This window comes from Ovis aries, chromosome 1, assembly GCF_016772045.2.
Source record: "Ovis aries strain OAR_USU_Benz2616 breed Rambouillet chromosome 1, ARS-UI_Ramb_v3.0, whole genome shotgun sequence".
NCBI lineage: Eukaryota > Metazoa > Chordata > Mammalia > Artiodactyla > Bovidae > Ovis > Ovis aries.
The window spans coordinates 258,676,571-258,694,624 of NC_056054.1; the positions used below are offsets into that span (position 1 = coordinate 258,676,571).

Here is an 18,054-nt window from a genome sequence, read left to right on the forward strand (position 1 = left end):
TAGAAAGCTTTCAATAACTGATAGATTTCTCCCCACTTCTCTTGCATTAAAAAAAAAAAAAAGCTTGAGATGATGTGTGAGTTGCCATTTATTTCTACCTCCTTCCTGAGAAGTGGAGAAATTATTTTAGAGATTTCATACTGGACACAAATAACAAGTTGAAGCATATGAAACAGGAATACTTCCCAAATGATCATAAGTGGATGGGTTTTTCTGGGGCTGCAGAAGTGAGGTGATGACCTTGATAGGTGTTACCTTAATGTGAACAACGTACTTCCTGACTCCATAAAACTATGTCTAGACAGGCATTTGGTTCCCTGTGCAGGTAAAAAAGCCAGTTCACTCCCCAAGGAAGATAAGAACATCAACTTGGATGGCTGAATAACAAACTCAGCCAAATTCTCTCCACATGTTAAATTATTGCATCTTGAATTACATGGGGATTTGGGAGTAGGGTGGATATTTAAGGAGAAAATAATATATCAATTATTTCCTAACCTTTGTTAGTTCATTCCTTTGGAATATCACCCGCTTGTGCTAAGGCTGGAATTACAATCACTGGTCTATGCTGGTCTAAGTAACAGGGCACTTTGTATATTTAGCATATAAAAATCCCTCTTTGGGATTTCAGGACAAAGAACCAAATTCCACATCTTCCTACAAAGGGATAACCAAATACATTTTGCTGTAGCCTGATTAAAGGTTAAAATTTTAAGTAGTTTACTTGCAACCTGAAAAAAAGTTCTATTTCGCATAATCAGCTGGTTCGTCAGCTCCACTGGGTTTTACTTTGTTTTTAAAATACAATTTCACTGAATTTATAGAATTTGGGAATTAAATGACTTCTTTCTCAGTTATCAGAAGTATATATAAAATAACAATTTCCCCAGATAGTTGAAATATTTACCAAGTCCTTCTTACTCCTGGAAATATTATTTAATATTACACTTCTCTTGGTAATGAGGGAATAAGCAATCCCTTGAAGAACTACTCAGGGTTGATTTGTCCAGTTTTCCTATTTTCCAAAGGAGTTTATCAGCTATAAATGGAAAGCATAAGAATCCCTGGAGAGACCTAGGGCCTGGGAAGCAGAATCCTGAGATGATTTGGACAGCTTCAGAATACAAAGAAAAAGTTGATTTGCTTCCTGGACATAAGTCTGAGTAAGCAACCTTGCACTAAGTATGGGGATTTGTATTGCAATGCCCAGTCACATTCCCCTTTCCAAATATACCCTGGTTTCCTTTTGTGAGGTAAAATCTCCCCAAATTTGTGATGCTTTGGTGGGAGAAAAATTCCATGTGTCTGCACCTACAGTGGAAACGAAAGGGCTTGTGGCCTCTCTGTCCTCACCTGGTATAGCTATGGGGCAGCTTAGCCGATGATTTCTCTTCAGACTTCCCATTTTGGGTGAGTGATAAAGGGTGGAAGGAGTACTTGGGAGTCATTCTTCTGTGGCTACACTAATATCATGGATAGTACCTGTCCAGGCTTCTTGCAATAAGCAGACAGCTGGCTTCCTGGTTGCCAGTCCCCAGGGACTGCATAGCTCTGCCAGTTCTACTGACTCCCTAAACTCTTAGCATTCTCCAAAGTATTCTTTTGCATAACTTGGCCAAAGCTAGTTTTTATAGCACGCAACCATAACTGATCTAGACCTGTGTTCTAAGCTTGTTTCAAAGTATATTACACTCCACCTATTAAGCTGGATTATCAGTGGAGAATTCTCAAGTCAAAAGGGGCTCCAGTGGTGCTGTAAACCAATCATCTTCTGCAGTTCTTGGGGGCAGTGAGGGGATGAGGCATGGGCTGGTTATACTTTACAATGTAATCACTGTAACATAAAGGGAACGTTGTGACATAAACATTAAATGTGAGTTGGCAAGATACTTGTGTCACCTTTCTCAACAAACAGGAAGAAAGGGAATCTGTTGTTCAGCTGTTGATGGGTTGAGCTGAGTTTGGACAGGAACATCAGTGGTGTAGCAAGAAGTGCCATTAAAAACCTATCCAATATCATGTCCTTTCACTCTGAACCACTCATCAGAACTAGTTCTACTTACTGTCTGCACTTGTTTCTTCACCTGTAAGATGGAGATGGACTTTATCTCATGGAGTTATTGAGAAGTTTAAATGAGTATGGGTTTCAAAGGCCCAGAGCCCAGGATCTAACAAAGTACTGAAAGCTAGTTTTAAGAACAGAGAACCAAAATTGATAAAATGTTAATCATAATAGCATCTTTCTGGACACCAGAATATCTGTTTGTAAAAGAAGTTTTTAAGGACAGTGTAAGCAAAGGAAAGGAAATAAACATGACTTGCAGAGTATGTGTTGGATGAAGAGACATAGCACCCAGATCCCCTGTTGAGGGGTTTGTCACCTAGCTGCTGAGAATACTGTCTGCCCCTTCAGGGACTTAGTTGGCTGCAGAGAACCTCCTCACCCAAGGTCATGTTCTTCCTTGAGCTGCCCATCTCTATTGACTGACTGATAGGTGTGGGATAAATATCTGGCTGTGGCAGCCCACTGTCAGACATCTGTGTCAGGCCATGTAAGCTCCAGAGTTCTCATGAGGTCAGCCAAGTCCATTGTTGGGGCTCACTGTATCATCTCCTTCTGTCCTTTCTGCTCCTTTTCCTTTCCTTCCACAGATGTTTTGGCCCCAAGAGCATTCCCTAACACGTCTACTGAAAGGTAAACTCAGAACCTGCTTCAGAAGGAAGCCCCTTGTTGGGCATTTTACACTGAATTCTTGCAAGAAACCTTCTGAAACATCTATTTCCCCACTGTAACAGATGAAGGAATTGAAGCTCAGTGAAGTCAGCAGCTTGTCTCAGGAAACACGTTACGTGACAAAGCTGGCATCCAAATCTAGTTCAGTTTGGTTATAAGGACTGTGTTTCAAGAAATTATTAATATATCTTTTCTTGGCCTGAAAAAACAGTTTTCTCTCCCAGAGTGAGCAGCTGGGCTCAGTGCTTGGTCAGAATAATTCTGTCCACATGACTGTCTAGGTTGTTTCAGATGAGATTCCCTTTCCTTTTGCCTTTATTCCTTTGCATCCTTCTTTTGTTCCCTGAGTTAATGTCTATTGTTTAGCTTAAAAATAGCAAGTGTCAGTTTCTACACATTTTCAAAAATGTCAACGTAATCATTTAAAAATAGGTACTGAAATTTTGTTTTCTCTCTGTTGGCAACCACAGTTGCTATGGAGTTCAAGTAATAGATTGTGATGTTTAACACTGAATTAATTACTACTCCTCACTCGCAGGGAACATCTAATTATATGTATTCATGCCAAGCAGGATTTGATTTTCTTACAGAAAGTGTGGTGTGATGTGTGTGTATGTGTCCTTTTACTCTATAAGATACATGGGGGGAAGGGTCTTGGTTTGTGATCTTCTAGAAAAAGACTTCTCTTTCCTTCTTAATTACAGTTTTTCCTAACTAGATCTGACCTATATTGAGATCATACTTCTCTCTTACACACCTGAGTGAATTTTTGTTTTTGCAAATAGTGGCCTTTTTCTTTTATTTTAAACATCTTGGTGAGGAAAGCATGAAGATTTCCTCTCATTTCATCTCCTAGCTCTCTCCTCTTGGACACATGTTTCATGAACTGGAGACAGCATATTATCTGTTAGAATCAGATATACCTGAGTCTGACTTCTGGTTTTGTAACTTAATTGACTTGGAGCCAAATTAGGTCAGGACTGAATTTCAACTCCTTAGCTGATGAAATGGGAATGATTTTATCTACCACTTGGAGCTGTTGCAAAGATTAAATTACATTTTAAGCAAACTTAGCACCATGCTTCTCAAACTTTAATGTGCAAGATGGAGCTCTAGTTAAATTGTAGATTCTGATTCAGCTGGTTAGGTTTGGGGTCCAGAGTCCATTTCTAACTGCCTCCCGTTTGATGCTGATGCTGCTGGTCTGTGGCTCACACTGTGAGTAGTAAGAATGTGCATGATGCTGGACCAAAGTATGAGGTAAGTGCATTGGTAGCTGTTAGTACACACTCTTAATTTGTTACCCTATACCTTTTGGACGGAAGAGCACAAAATTCACACCCACCAGCCAAATGGAGAAACTGAGGCATGGGCAAGCAGACTGTCATCAAGAGGATGCCACTGGGTGTCTCTGCCATGTGTTGCCTTCCCTTGTAAAGATTCTGTTTTTCCCTTATGTGGTCTGTTGCAACTCCTAATGCTACTAATGGGAGTTACTCAGACATGTGGAGGAAAGAACATAAATTCTGTGGTGTTTCTATCTGGTCAGCTAATAAAGCAATTTTGTATTTTGCTGAAGAGAAACCACTTTCTTGACAGTAAGCTGTTGAGAAATTTTCTCTTTCAATTGGCCCATCAGGTGACTAGTTTTTTGTTTTTTTTTTTTAATTGAACTCATGGTGTTCACTTGAAACGTGATTGTGACTTAAAGGCTTGGGGGACCTCAGTGGTTGAGATTGTGCAACACAGCACTGAGGTTTTTAAGATTAGAAGGCAACCTCTTGCTGAAAAGATCCAGGGATTCTTACAAAACAGGAGTTGGCAACTTTTCAGATGTGGGTAGGTGGTAATTCTTTTATTTATAGACTTCATTTAGGGGAGATGGTAAATTGCTTCTTCTTTGAAAGGGTTAGGAAAGGACTTTTCCACCTTCCTTTGTCAGTGGCTCAAGGAAATACTTCTCTATTTAATGTCTGCCATGGGCACCATCATAGTTTCCCACCTCCTGGGCTTCCTGACTTCTTTCCTAGAACTTCTGTGTCTTTCTGGCCTGCCCTTTTGAAGCTTGTACCCCTTGCTGCTCTATCCTTTTGATCCAGGATGGAGCAGCAAAGGTCAGAAAGCAATATATCTGATCCATCCTTGGACCAGGACCAACACGTACCTGCCACCTTCCCCTTAGCTGATGACTCTGCTGACCCCTGCTGGCATAGCCACACGACCGTACCGCATGGTGAAGTAACAGTAATAACCAGAGTCGTCCAGTGGCCGGCCATCTGCAGCCAGCGTGGTTTGATTCCACCATGATCTCGCTGGTCTGCAATCCTCCTATTCACTCCTCACTTCTCACATTCCAGCCATGGTCTCCTTGGTGTTCCCTGACTGTGTGAGGTATATTCCAGCATCAGTGCTGGATTGTTGCCATAGCTGCCCCCTTTGGCTGGAACTCTTTTTCCTGAGTTAACCCTCTCCCCTCCTTCAAGGCATACCTTCTCAGTGAAGGCTTGCCTGATTTACTCCTTTAAATTACAAACTGCAAATTAAGGCCATCCCCACTCCACCATTCCTGATCCTGTTACCCTTTTTCCATTTTATTTTTTCCATAGGGCTTATAACCTTCTGTTCCTACGCAGTAAACTGCAATTCTAGTAGCAAACACTCCTCACTCCCTCTCCCTCTCTCAACATTATTGATTTGGTAGCAATACAGGCATACCTCAAGAAACAAGAAAAAAGTCAAATAAATAACCTAACTCTACACCTAAAGCAACTAGAAAAGGAAGAAATGGAGAACCCCAGAGTTAGTAGAAGGAAAGAAATCTTAAAAATTAGGGCAGAAACAAATGCAAAAGAAACAAAAGAGACCATAGCAAAACTCAACAATGCCAAAAGCTGGTTCTTTGAAAGGATAAATAAAATTGATTTGGTTTGAAAATTCCTTCCCCCGCCCCCACCCCATCCCTCCATAGAAGGCAAATCTAAGTCTTCAGAAACAGCAGAAATAATTTCTCCTCAAGAAAAGTTTTGTGTGTCTTGATTTTGGTGGTAGCTACAGAGATGTACTGGAGAAGGCAATGGCAACCCACTCCAGTACTCTTGCCTGGAAAATCCCACGGACAGAGGAGCCTGGTGGGCTGCAGTCCAGGGGTCGCTAAGAGTCAGACACGACTGAGGGACTTCACTTTCACTTTTCACTTTCATGCACTGGAGAAGGAAATGGCAACCCGCTCCACTGTTCTTTCCTGGAGAATTCCAGGGACGGGGAGCCTGGTGGGCTGCCATCTATGGGGTCGCACAGAGTCGCACACGACTGAAGCGACTTAGCAGCAGCAGCAGCACACAGGTGTACACATTTGTCAAAACTCATCCAGCTACTTTAATGAAGTTGATTTTTTTTAAAAGAAGATATAACTGTTCCTTTCAGTACATGGGTTGGGTGTGAGGTGGGCTGATATTATAGGGTAGAGGTAGTAGTTGGCATTTAGGAAGGTAAGTTTCTTCCTCAGAAATAGTGTGGACAAAGAAGTCAGCACAAATGTATATCATGTGAATCATTCCCTCTGGCTTGAAATGATAACAGCAAATATTTGGTGTTTATAGATCTGCATTGTCCCTGCTGGCTCTTCTTTTATTTGCAGAGTGACTCTCAGAAACCCAAAGATTAGAAATTTTCAGGTCAGTTTCGTTTTATTATTTTCTAAAGTGAATTGATCCCTATTGCATTCCTATAAAGATGGTGTGGATTAGAACTCTTCACTCTGAAAACATATAGTTTTCTCTTGGATGAACAAAAACAGAAACAAACAAAACTTCTTATCTTTCTTGGTTGAAAAACAAGCTGGGAAAAGGTAAATGATTGAACTTTTCTTGTTTTAATACAGGAAACAACCAACAGGAGAACAGCTAGCAAACTCCCCAGATGTACACACTCAGGTATCTAAAGATGACCACTCTCCCTCCTCAGCTCCATGTCAGTTTTCAACTTTTCAAAATGAGTCATACAAATCTTTGATGTGAGGATGCAAGGAAGTAAAAGAAAGATATGTCTAAATTCTACCATCACTGAAACAGCTGCCATGGCAGCATGGAAAGTTTGAAAAAAACTCAGTATCTGATTATTGATATTAGTCCTGGACATATTAAAACTTTGGCCCTAGACTTGAAAAAGAATTAAAATGCTTACAGAAGTATCTTTCTCAGTCAGTCAGTGTTAGTCGCTTAGTCATGTTAGACTCTTTGCGACTACATGGACTATAGCCCACCAGGCTCCTCTGTCCATGCAGTTCTCCAGGCAAGAATAGTGGAATGGGTTGCCATTTCCTTCTCCAGAGGGTCTTCCCAACCCAGATATCAAACTCAGGCCTCCTGCATTGCAGGCAGGTTCTTTACCCTCTGAGCCACAGAGGTAAGCCCATAGAAACATCTTCAGTTCAGTCGCTCAGTTGTGTTTGAATCTTTCAGACCCCATGAACCGCAGCATGCCAGGCCTCCCTGTCCATCACCAACTCCCAGAGTCCATCCAAACCCATGTCTACGGAGTCGGTGATGTGATCCAACCATCTCATCCTCTGTCGTCCCCTTCTCCTCTGGCCTCAATCTTTCCCAGTATCAGGGTCTTTTCCAATGAGTCAGTTCTTTGCATAAGATGCCCAAATTATTCGAGTTTCAGCTTCAACATCAGTCCTTCCAATGAACACCCAGGACTGATCTCCTTTAGGATGGACTGGTTGGATGTCCTTGCAGTCCAAGGGACTCTCAAGAGTCTTCTTCAACACCATAGCTCAAAAGCATCAATTCTTTGGCACTCAGCTTTCTTTATAGTCCAACTCTCATATCCATACATGACCACTGGAAAAACCATAGCTTTGACTAGACAGATCTTTGTTGACAAAGTAATGTCTCTGCTTTTTAATATGCTGTCTATGTTGGTCATAACTTTCCTTCCAAGGAGCAAGCGTCTTTTAATTTCATGGCTGCAGTCACCATCTGCAGTGATTTTGGAGCCAAAAAAAAAAATAAAGTCTGACACTGTTTCCACTGTTTCCCCATCTATTTGCCATGAACTGATGGGACCGGTTGCCATGATCTTAGTTTTCTGAATGTTGAGCTTTAAGCCAACTTTTTCACTCTCCTCTTTCACTTTCATCAAGAGGCTCTTTAGTTCTTCTTCACTTTCTGCCATAAGGGTGATGTCATCTGCATATCTGAGGTTATTGATATTTCTCCTGGCAATCTTGATTCCAGCTTATTCTTCTTCCAGCCCAGCATTTCTCATGATGTACTCTGCATATAAGTTAAATAAGCAGGGTGACAATATACAGCTTTGATGTGCTCCTTTCCCGATTTAGAACCAGTCTGTTGTTCCGTGTCCAGTTCTAACTGTTGCTTCCTGACCTGCATACAGGTTTCTCAAGAGACAGGTCAGGTGGTCTGGTATTTCCATCTCTCTCAGAATTTTCCACAGTTTATTGTGATCCACACAGTCAAAGACTTTGGCATAGTCAGTAAAGCAGAAATAGATGTTTTTTTTCTGGAACTCTCTTGTTTTTTAGATGATCCAGCAGATGTTGGCAATTTGATCTCTGGTTTCTCTGCCTTTTCTAAAACCCAGTTGAACATCTGGAAGTTCATGGTTCATGTATTGCTGAAGCCTGGCTTGAAGAATTTTAAGCATTACTTTACTAGCGTGCGAGATGAGTACAATTGTGTGGTAGTTTGAGCATTCTTTGGCATTGCCTTTCTTTGGGATTGGAATGAAAACTGACCTTTTCCAGTCCTGTGGCCACTGCTGAGTTTTCCAAATTTGCTGGCATATTGAGTGCAGGACTTTCACAGCATCATCTTTCAGGACTTGAAATAGCCATCTTAAGTAACTCTAATTAATGTAGATACTAGGACTTTTTCCCAAACATTCTGCAAGTATTAAATATAGCAATGGCCCCCAGCCTTTTTGGCACCAGGGACCAGTTTTGCGGAAGACAATTTTTCCTTGACAGGGGATGGGGAATGGTTTCAGACTGATTCAAGCACATTACATTTGTTGTGTACTTTATGTCTATTATTATATCAGCTCCACCTCAGATCATCAGGCATTAGATTCCAGAGTTTGAGGTGAATGTGCATGCTAAGTCACTTCAGTTGTGTCTGACTCTTTGCGACCCTATGGACTATAGTGCTCCAGGTTCCTCTGTCCATGGGGATTCTCCAGGCAAGAATACTGGAGTAGGTTGCCATGCCCTCCTCCAGGGGATCTTCCCAACCCAGGGATTGGACCTATGTCTCTTATGTTTCTTGCATTGGCAGGCAGGTTCTTTACCACTAGTACCACCTGGGACCCCTGATATATAGGCAGGTTCTGGAATCTTCCCATAGAGGAGTAGAGGGAGAGTTCTTTATAAAGTGCACCAAAATTGAAGTAACAATATCTTAATGTGCAGTGTTCTTATGAAGATCTAAATAAATAACAGCTATAATAGTGCTTTGCAAAAAAGTTAAGAGCTATGTAGGTAATAATAAAGAGTAAGCAAGTGATCAGAATCTGGGGAGCCCATAATGTAGTGTAATCACTTACCCTTAATCTCATTAAAAATCAATCTTATCCATTCATCTGTCAATGGACAACTAGGTTGCTTCCATGCACTAGCTATTTTTAAACAGTGCTGCAGTGAACATTGGGGTACATTTGTCTCTTTCAATTCTGGCTTCCTCAGTGTATATGCCTAGCAGTGGATGTATGGCAAAAACCACCGCAATATTGTAAAGTAATTATCCTTCAATTAGAATAAATTAATTGAATTTTTAAAAAGAAAAATAATCAATTTTACTAAATCTCTGTATAAGTTTTCTTTAAAAGCCTCAGTTGCTCTAAACTCTCAGAAGTGTTATCAAGAGGATGGTATAAGCTTCCTTCCCACCCCCTCAACTTCTTACATGAATTTGGGGCCCTCCATTTTCATCCTGGATGGCTCCAACCCTCCTCAGTTCTTATCCATTGGCTTTTATTTTCTGTCTTCACAAGGAAAAAGCATTCAAAGTGCTTCTGTCTCTTTCACTTTATTTATATCATTAGCATTGTCCAATTTCATGATCCCAGAGCCTATTTCCTTATATATCTTTCTCGAATGCCTAGTGATACTTTCTGATTTTCATGCTCAATAATTCTCCCTCTGGTCCTTTACATCTGGTGGATATTTTTAGATTGCTACCCATCCACCTCCACCACCCACTGTTGCTCCCCACTGAGTAGGCTCAGCCAAACTATACATATTTAATTCTTCTAATCTTCCTTTATCCACCAGACCCACCAGTCTCAAAATTGTTTTGCACTTTTTGAGACCTCCTCCTGATTGTTGCTGCCCTGTGACCCTGCAGACTGCCTCTTAGAGATGGTGTTTGAAGGCACATCTCAGTGAATCCTGACTCTGTTAAAAATAAACAGTGGAGACACTGCTTTGGGGAAGCAAGTGTTCTCCTTACTTGCTGCAAGTGATAAATCCTTCTCTAAAAAATAATAATAATAAACAGTGGAGAAAGGAAGATTTTTATGGCAGTCATTAACAATATTTATCCAGTTCTTTGCCTTCTGAACATGCAGTAGGATTTTACTTCCTGGGCCCTTGTTATTGGTAGAAACTTGTGACCAATTTTGGGAACTGAATTATGAGTAATGAAACACTTCCAGACCAGCAAGACCCTTGAGTACTGTCTTCTCTCAGGAAAAGTGCCAATGTTCAAGATAGTGATTGCTCAATGCAAGCCGTTGCATGTAGAATGGATAAATAATAGGTCCTACTGTATAGCACAGGGAAGTGTATTCAATAACCTGTGATAAACCATGATGGTAAAGGATATGAAAGAGAATATATTTATGTGTATAAATGCATAATTTTGCTGTAAAGCAGAAATTAGTACAATATTGTAAATCAACTATACTTTAATAAAGAAGATAGTAGTTGCTTTGATAGTCTGATTCCTTGAGTTACTGAAGTGAGTTGAGACACCCAACCCCACTGTGGCAAGCTATGCTATCCATTCAACAAGAGCAAAGAATATACTTTTATTGTTTTAAGCCTCTGAGGTGGGAGGGCTGTTTGTCGCTGTAGAATAATCTAACCTCTGCTGACTGATACAACTGTAATAGATGCCCTGAGTTGCTCCATATATAGAGAGGTCCGTGTCATGCCCAGCAACCTGTTACAGTGTAGTTTTGTTTGTGGATATAGCAAATCTCTGTTGGATGCAGTTAATATCTAGTTGAAGCCTTCACTTAGACCCTTGCCATTTATCAGTCATAGAGAAACCAGGTCTGAAGAGATGACCCAAATGGAACATCTTGCCAAAGACTCAAGATACAAAAAACTTGGGTATCCCCCATATCTTATTGCAAAGCCATCTTGGGTATAATTAAGCACATCACATCTCAGATCCAGATACTGTGACAGCAGCAGGAATAAGTAAGTTTCCTGAAACTTTTCTTCCCCAAACCTGCAGCTTCATAGCATGGGAATCACTCCCACTTCAGTTGACTGTTGTTTGATATTTCTGTTTAACAATGGAACTTCTTGATTTAAGAATGGAAACAGTGAGCTTCTTGTTTCCCTGGGGAAACAAAAATAGGTTAATGTGTTTCTTTTAGACTTAGATTAAATGGAATATTTTAGATAACCGACTAAACACTTTTAAAGGATTATGATTAATTTGCTATCACTTTGGTTAACCAAAATGTAAATCTGTACATACTTGTCTGTATGCATAGATGCCTATATTATGCACACATATGTATAAATTAATATGAATTGATTTTAACATTCTCATTGCATCTGCTGTACTGTTACAACAGTTATTCTCATTTCAGTTTTCTTTTTCATCATTGTCAACACAGAAACATTTTACATGCTTAAATTTATGTTACACATGGAATATTTGTTATTTGTATTTTACCTGTCTTTATGAATTCTTTTCTCTGTTTCTACATAGTTCACAGACTTTCACAGTTCACAGACTTTCTCCCATTTTCACTGGAATAACTACTGTTAGACTGAAATTCCATTAGGCTAAATAATGTGAAATTATTCTTCAGTGGTTGAACATATTGATTGTTTCCATGTTTGAATTTCAGAGTAAATCTGCTTTCAGTATCTTCATGTGCTGTTCTTAGTTGCTTAGTCATGTCTGACTCTTTGCAAACCCATGGACTGTAGCCCTCCAGGTTCCTCTGTCCATTGAGATTCTCCAGGCAAGAATACTGGAGTGGGTAGCCATTCCCTTCTCCAGGAAGTCTTCTCAACCCAAGGATCGAACCAGGGTCTCCCACATTGCGGGTGTATTCTTTACCATCTGAGCCACCAGGGAAGCCCCAATATCTTCCTGCATTCATTTAAAATCTGTTTTCTTGGCACATATTCCCAGATATTGTCTTACTGAATAAGATGTTTATTTTTTCTTTGTTTTTCTCTGATGAGTTCCTATGTATATTTTGAGATCCAACTCAAATTGCTCCCTGTGTGTGAAGGGGTCCAGTATTCTTGACTCCCCAAGCAGTACTGTGCCTGTTCTGAAGCACCATCTATTCTGTAGATCTTGAAAGGTTTAGTCTACCAGGCTGCTTTCTTGGCCTCTAGATTCTGGGCTGCATCTTACTATCCTGCAGGCCACTAGTGCTGTCAACAGTGCTGGGATACAGTTAGTGCTCAATGTACATTTGTGAAATGGAACAAACCAAAGGTTGAGCACTCTCCTGGGTAGCTAACATTTCCATGTGAGTTCAATATTTATTGCCAAGGCTGTTGATCTAAGGCAGAACTCAGAGAAACTCAGATTCTTTCCGTTTTCTTTAAGTAAGGGTGAAGTGGGTTTTGCGCTAACTGATAAAATAGCAGCCTCCAATATCTATGTTTTTGTCCCAAAACCCTGATTGCTACCTTGACTTGACCTTCAACTTGCTTTCTATCAGACTCTACTAAATATGTGTGCTTTACTTTCATCTTTCTGTCCCTAACTTTATTGATTTTTTTAAATAGAATTGTGGTTCAGACTTTGTGGGCTTTTCCCTCCCAATTTGGCCAACTTCATTTTCATCTTCTTTATTTCCTCTTCTGTTCAGTCCACTCTCTCAGTCATGTCCAACTCTTTGAGACCCCATGCACTGAAGCATGCCAGGCTTCCTTGTCCATCACCAACTCCCAAAACTTGCTCAAACTCATGTCCTTCAAGTCAGTGATGCTATCCAGACATCTCATCCTCCATCATCCCCTTCTCCTTCCTTCAATCTTTTCCAGCATCAGGGTGTTTTCTAATGAGTCAGTTCTTTGCATCAGCTGGCCAAAGTATTGGAGCTTCAGCTTCCCCATCAGTCCTTCCAATGAATATTCAGGACTGATTCCCTTTCAGACTGACTATTTCCTCTTGGGAAGTACAAACACTGAATTCTAATTAAAATCCTCAATGATTTGAGCATCAGTTAGGGTACAGGAATAAAATTGCCTAATTTATTCTTTATACCCAAAGACAGTCAAGCAGGGGGCATACTGGGATTTCTAGCAAGGACTATTGATTTCCATGCCCTTGCACATGGACAGTTCACTCTCTTATACTGGAATATCAAGCAGTATCCTTCTGCCTTTCTGAAAAGCCATGTTTCTCCCTTTGCTGACTGTTACCCATGTGACCTTTGGCAAGATTCTGTTTCCTGATCAGGATAGTTATAAACTACCACATAAAGATGAGGGGGTTAAATGAGATGATGCATTTAATAGCTAAACTCCTAACATGGTGCCTAACATGACATCAGTTCTTTTTCAGTACTGATGTCCTCTTCATTTGGGACCATGTTCCTTTCGGTTCACTATACTAACTGTTAATTTGAGAAAGTCTACATGATGCCTTTCCTCTGGGACACTTAGAAAATTAAGAACTTTTATATAAAGGCTAATTTGAATAACATTCTCAGAAAAAGAATTAGAGATAAGGTTGAGGCAGAAGAGAACCACAGAGGGGTAGAATCTCATGAGAGAGCTTTGAATGCACAGCAGAAACTCCAGTAGGTACCAGACAGCTGTCCTCCTGAATGTGAAGCCAGTGACCTAACTCTCTTCCCATCAGTTCTCTCTCCAGGCCCTAGTTCCAACCTGTCATATTTAGGTTATTTCCAAGATCAACATCTTTATACTTTTGTGTCTCTTCTACTTCTTTCTTTTCCTCCTTCCCCTTATTCTCCTCTTCCTTTGACTCATTTTCAATTTTTTTCACTGATGTATCCCCATGAAGGGATGTAATCTGCTTATTTAAATAAATCAAATATATTCAATGACTGAGGAAGCACTCTTTGTCTTTTAATCTATTTGAACTTACTTCAGTTCAGTTCAGTCGCTCAGTTGTGTCCAACTCTTTATGACACCATGGACTATAGCATGCCAGGCCTCCCTGTCCATCACCAACTCCCGGAATTTACTCAAACTCATGTCCACTGAGTCGATGATGCCATCCAACCATCTCATCCTCTGTCATCCCCTTCTCCTACCACCTTCAATCTTTCCCAGCCTCAGGGTCTTTTCAAATGAGTCAGTTCTTCACATCAGGTGGCCAAAGTATTGGAGGTTCAGCCTCAGCATGAGTCCTTCCAGTGAATATTCAGGACTGATTTCCTTTAGGATGGACTGGCTGGATCGTCTTGCAGTCCAAGGAACTCTCAAGAATCTTCTCCAACACCACAGTTCAAAAGCATCAATTCTTTGGCACTCAGCTTTCTTTATAGTCCAACTCTCACATCCATACATGACTACTGGAAAAAGCATAGCTTTGACTAGATGGACCTTTGTTGGCTTAAAACTCAACATTTTCTAAAACTAAAATCATGGCATCTGGTCCCATCACTTCATGGCAAATCTGTGGGGAAACAGTGGAAACGGTGACAGACTTTAGTTTTGGGGGCTCCAAAATTACTGCAGATGGTGACTGCAGCCATGAAGTTAAAGGGTGCTTGCTCCTTGGAAGAAAAGTTATGACCAATCTAGACAGCATATTAGAGTCCAGTTCTAACTGTTGCTTCTTGACCTGCATACAGATTTCTCAGGAGACAGGTAAGATGGCCTGGTAGTCCCACCTCTTGAAGTATTTTCCACAATTTTTTGTGATCTATACAGTCAGACTTTGGCATAGTCAATAAAGAAGAAGTAGATGTTTTTGTAACTCTCTTGCTTTTTCAATGATCCAATGGATGTTGGCAATTTGATCTCTGGTTCCTCTGCCTTTTCTAAATCCAGCTTGAACATCTGGAGGTTCATGGTTCATGTACTATTGAAGCCTGGCTTGGAGAATTTTGAGCATTTCTTTACTAGTGTGTGAGATGAGTACAATTATGCAGTTGTTTGAACATCCTTTGGCATTGCCTTTCTTTGGAACTGGAATGAAAACTGACCTTTTCCAGTCCTGTGGCCTCTGTTGAGTTTTCCAAATTTGCTAGCATATTGAGGGCAGCACTTTAACTGCATCATCTTTTAGGATTTGAAATAGCTCAACTGGAATTCCATCACTTCCACTAGGTTTGTTCATAGTGATACTTCCTAAGGCCCACTTGACTCTGAAGTTATTTACTCCTTCTTTATATTAAATTTGCAATTTCTGCAATAATATATCAGATAATTATGATCTGTCCACACTCTTATACGTGAACATTGTGGCTTATGGGTGTTTGTCTGTATTTGGTTACTTGTTTGCACATGTTCCACTAGTTTCTCATTAACCCTGGCACACATATTGTCAATCTCATCCAAGTTTTATCACCAAACAGTTCCTAGGTATTTACTGAAGCTGTGTGGATGAATGGAGAGTGCATATTCATTTGCTATTATAACAAATTACCACAAACTTTATGACTTGAAACAACACACATTTAGCTCACAGTCTCTATAAGTCTGACATGAGTCTTAGTGACTAAAACCAGGATTAGGGCAGAGCTGTGCTCTCTTCTGGAAGCCTTGAAAAGAGAATCAATTTCCTTTCTTCTTTAGCTTCTAGAGGCCACTACATTTAATGACCCTTCCTCCATCTTCAAACCAGTAATGATTGGTTGAATTTCTCACATATTAGAGCACTCTGACCTACTGTTTGACCTCCCTCTTCTACTTAAAACTTTTATTTTTTTTATGTTTTTACCTTGCTGCATCTTCATTGCAGTGCATGGGCTACTCATGTTGGTGCCTTTTCTTGTTGAGGAGCTTGGTCCATAGAGCACTCATGCTTCAGTGCTTGTGGTACATGGGCTTAGTTATTTCACAGCATGTGATCTCTTCCTGGACCAGGAATTGAACCTGTATTCCTGCATTAGCCAGCAGATTCCTAACCTCTGGATCACTGGGGAAGACCTTCCTATTCTACTTTTAAAGACACTTGTGATTACATTGGGCCCACCAGAATAATCCAAGATAATCTGCCTATTTTTATCTCCATGTCCTCTCTAACACTTGTTATTTTTTGTTTTTATTTTGATAATTGTCATTTTAATGGGTATGAGGTGATATCACATTGTTTTAATTTGAATTTTCCTGATAATCAGTAATGTTGAGCATCTTTTCATGTATCTGTTGCCCATGTGTGTTTCTTCTTTTGGAAAACTGTCTATTCAGATTTTCTGCCAATTTTTAATGTATCTTTTAATTGGAGAAAAGTAGTTTTACAATGTTGTATTAGTTTCTGCTATACTACAATGAAAATCAGCCATAATTGTACACATATGCCCTCCCTCTTGAACCACTCTCCCCTGCCCCCATCTGACCCATCTAGGTCATGACAGAGCACAAGGCTGGAGGCTGAGCTCCCTTTGTTATATAGCAACTTCTCATCAGCTATCTGTATTACACATGATAATGTATATATGTCAATGCTGTTTGCTCCATTTTTCTGAATCTGTCCTTCCCCCATTGTGTACACAAGTCCATTCTCTACATCTGTGTCTCCACTACTTCCATGAAAATAGGTTTATCAATACCATTTTTCTAGATTCCATATCTATGTATTAATATACTATATTTGTTTTTCTCTTTCTGACTTCACTCTAACAAGTTCCAGGTTCATCCACCTCACTAGAACTGACTCAAATTCATTCTTTTTTTTTATGGTTAAGTAATACTCAATTACATACATATACCACCTCTTCTTTATCCACTCGTCTCTGGATGGACATCTAGGATGTTTCCATGCTCTAGCTATTGTAAATAGTGCTAGAATGAACATTGGGGTACATGTGTCTTTTAGGATTGTGATTTTATCAGAGTGTATTGCCAATAGCAGGATTCCTGGGTTGTATGGTGACCAAAACCATCCCAAAGAAAAAGAAAGCCAAAAGGCAAAATGATTATCTAAGGAGGGCTTAAAAATACCTGAGAAAAGAAGAGAAGCAAAAGGCAAAGGAGAAAACGAAAGATATACCCAACTGTATGCAGACTTCCAGAAAACAGCAAAGAGAGATAAGAAAGTCTTCTTAAGTAAGCAGTACACACACAAAAAAATAATAGATAGAGGAAAAAAATAGTATGGGGAAGACTAGAAATTCCTTCAAGGAAATCAGGGATACCAAGGGAGGATTTCATGCAAAGATGAGTTCAATAAAGGACAGAAATGACAAGGACCTAAAAGAAGCAGAAGAGATTAAGAAGAAATGGCAAGAATACACAGAAGAACTGTACAAAAAAGGTTTTAATGACTTGGATAACCATGATGGTGTGATCACTTACCTAGAGCAAGACATGGGGAATGTGAAGTCAAGTGGGCCGTAGGAAGCTAGTGAAGGTAATGAAATTCCAGCTGAGCTATTTCAAATCCTAAAAGATGATGCTGTGAAAATGCTGCACTCAAATTTGGCAGCAAATTTGGAAAACTCAACAGTGGTTACAGGACTGGAAAAGGTCATTCCACTACCAAAAAAAACCAGTGCCGAAGAATGTTCAAACTACCATACAATTGCACTCGTTTCATATGCTAGCAAGATAATGCTCAAAATCCATCAAGTTAGGCTTCAACAGTGTGTCAACCAAGAACATCCAGATCACAAGCTATATTTAAAAAAGAGAGGAGGCAGAGATAAACAAAAATCTTTGGATCATAGGAAAATCAAGGGAATTTCCAGAATAATATCTACTTCTGCTTCATTGACTACACTTTAAATCCTTTGCCTGTGTAGATCACAACAAACTGTGGAACACTCTTAAAGAGATGGGAATCCCAAACTACCTTACCTGCCTCATGAGAAACCTATATGCAGGTCAAAAAGCAACAGTTAGAACTGGGCATGAAACAACGGATTGTTTCAAAATTAAAGAAGTATGT

At 40.0% G+C, this 18,054-nt stretch overlaps 1 protein-coding gene across 2 annotated transcripts in view; it reads left to right on the forward strand.

Moving 5' to 3' along the window:
- The window catches only part of CPNE4 (copine 4), a 636,937-nt gene that overhangs the window by 253,667 nt on the left and 365,216 nt on the right, over window positions 1-18,054 (forward strand). The window lies entirely within an intron of this gene.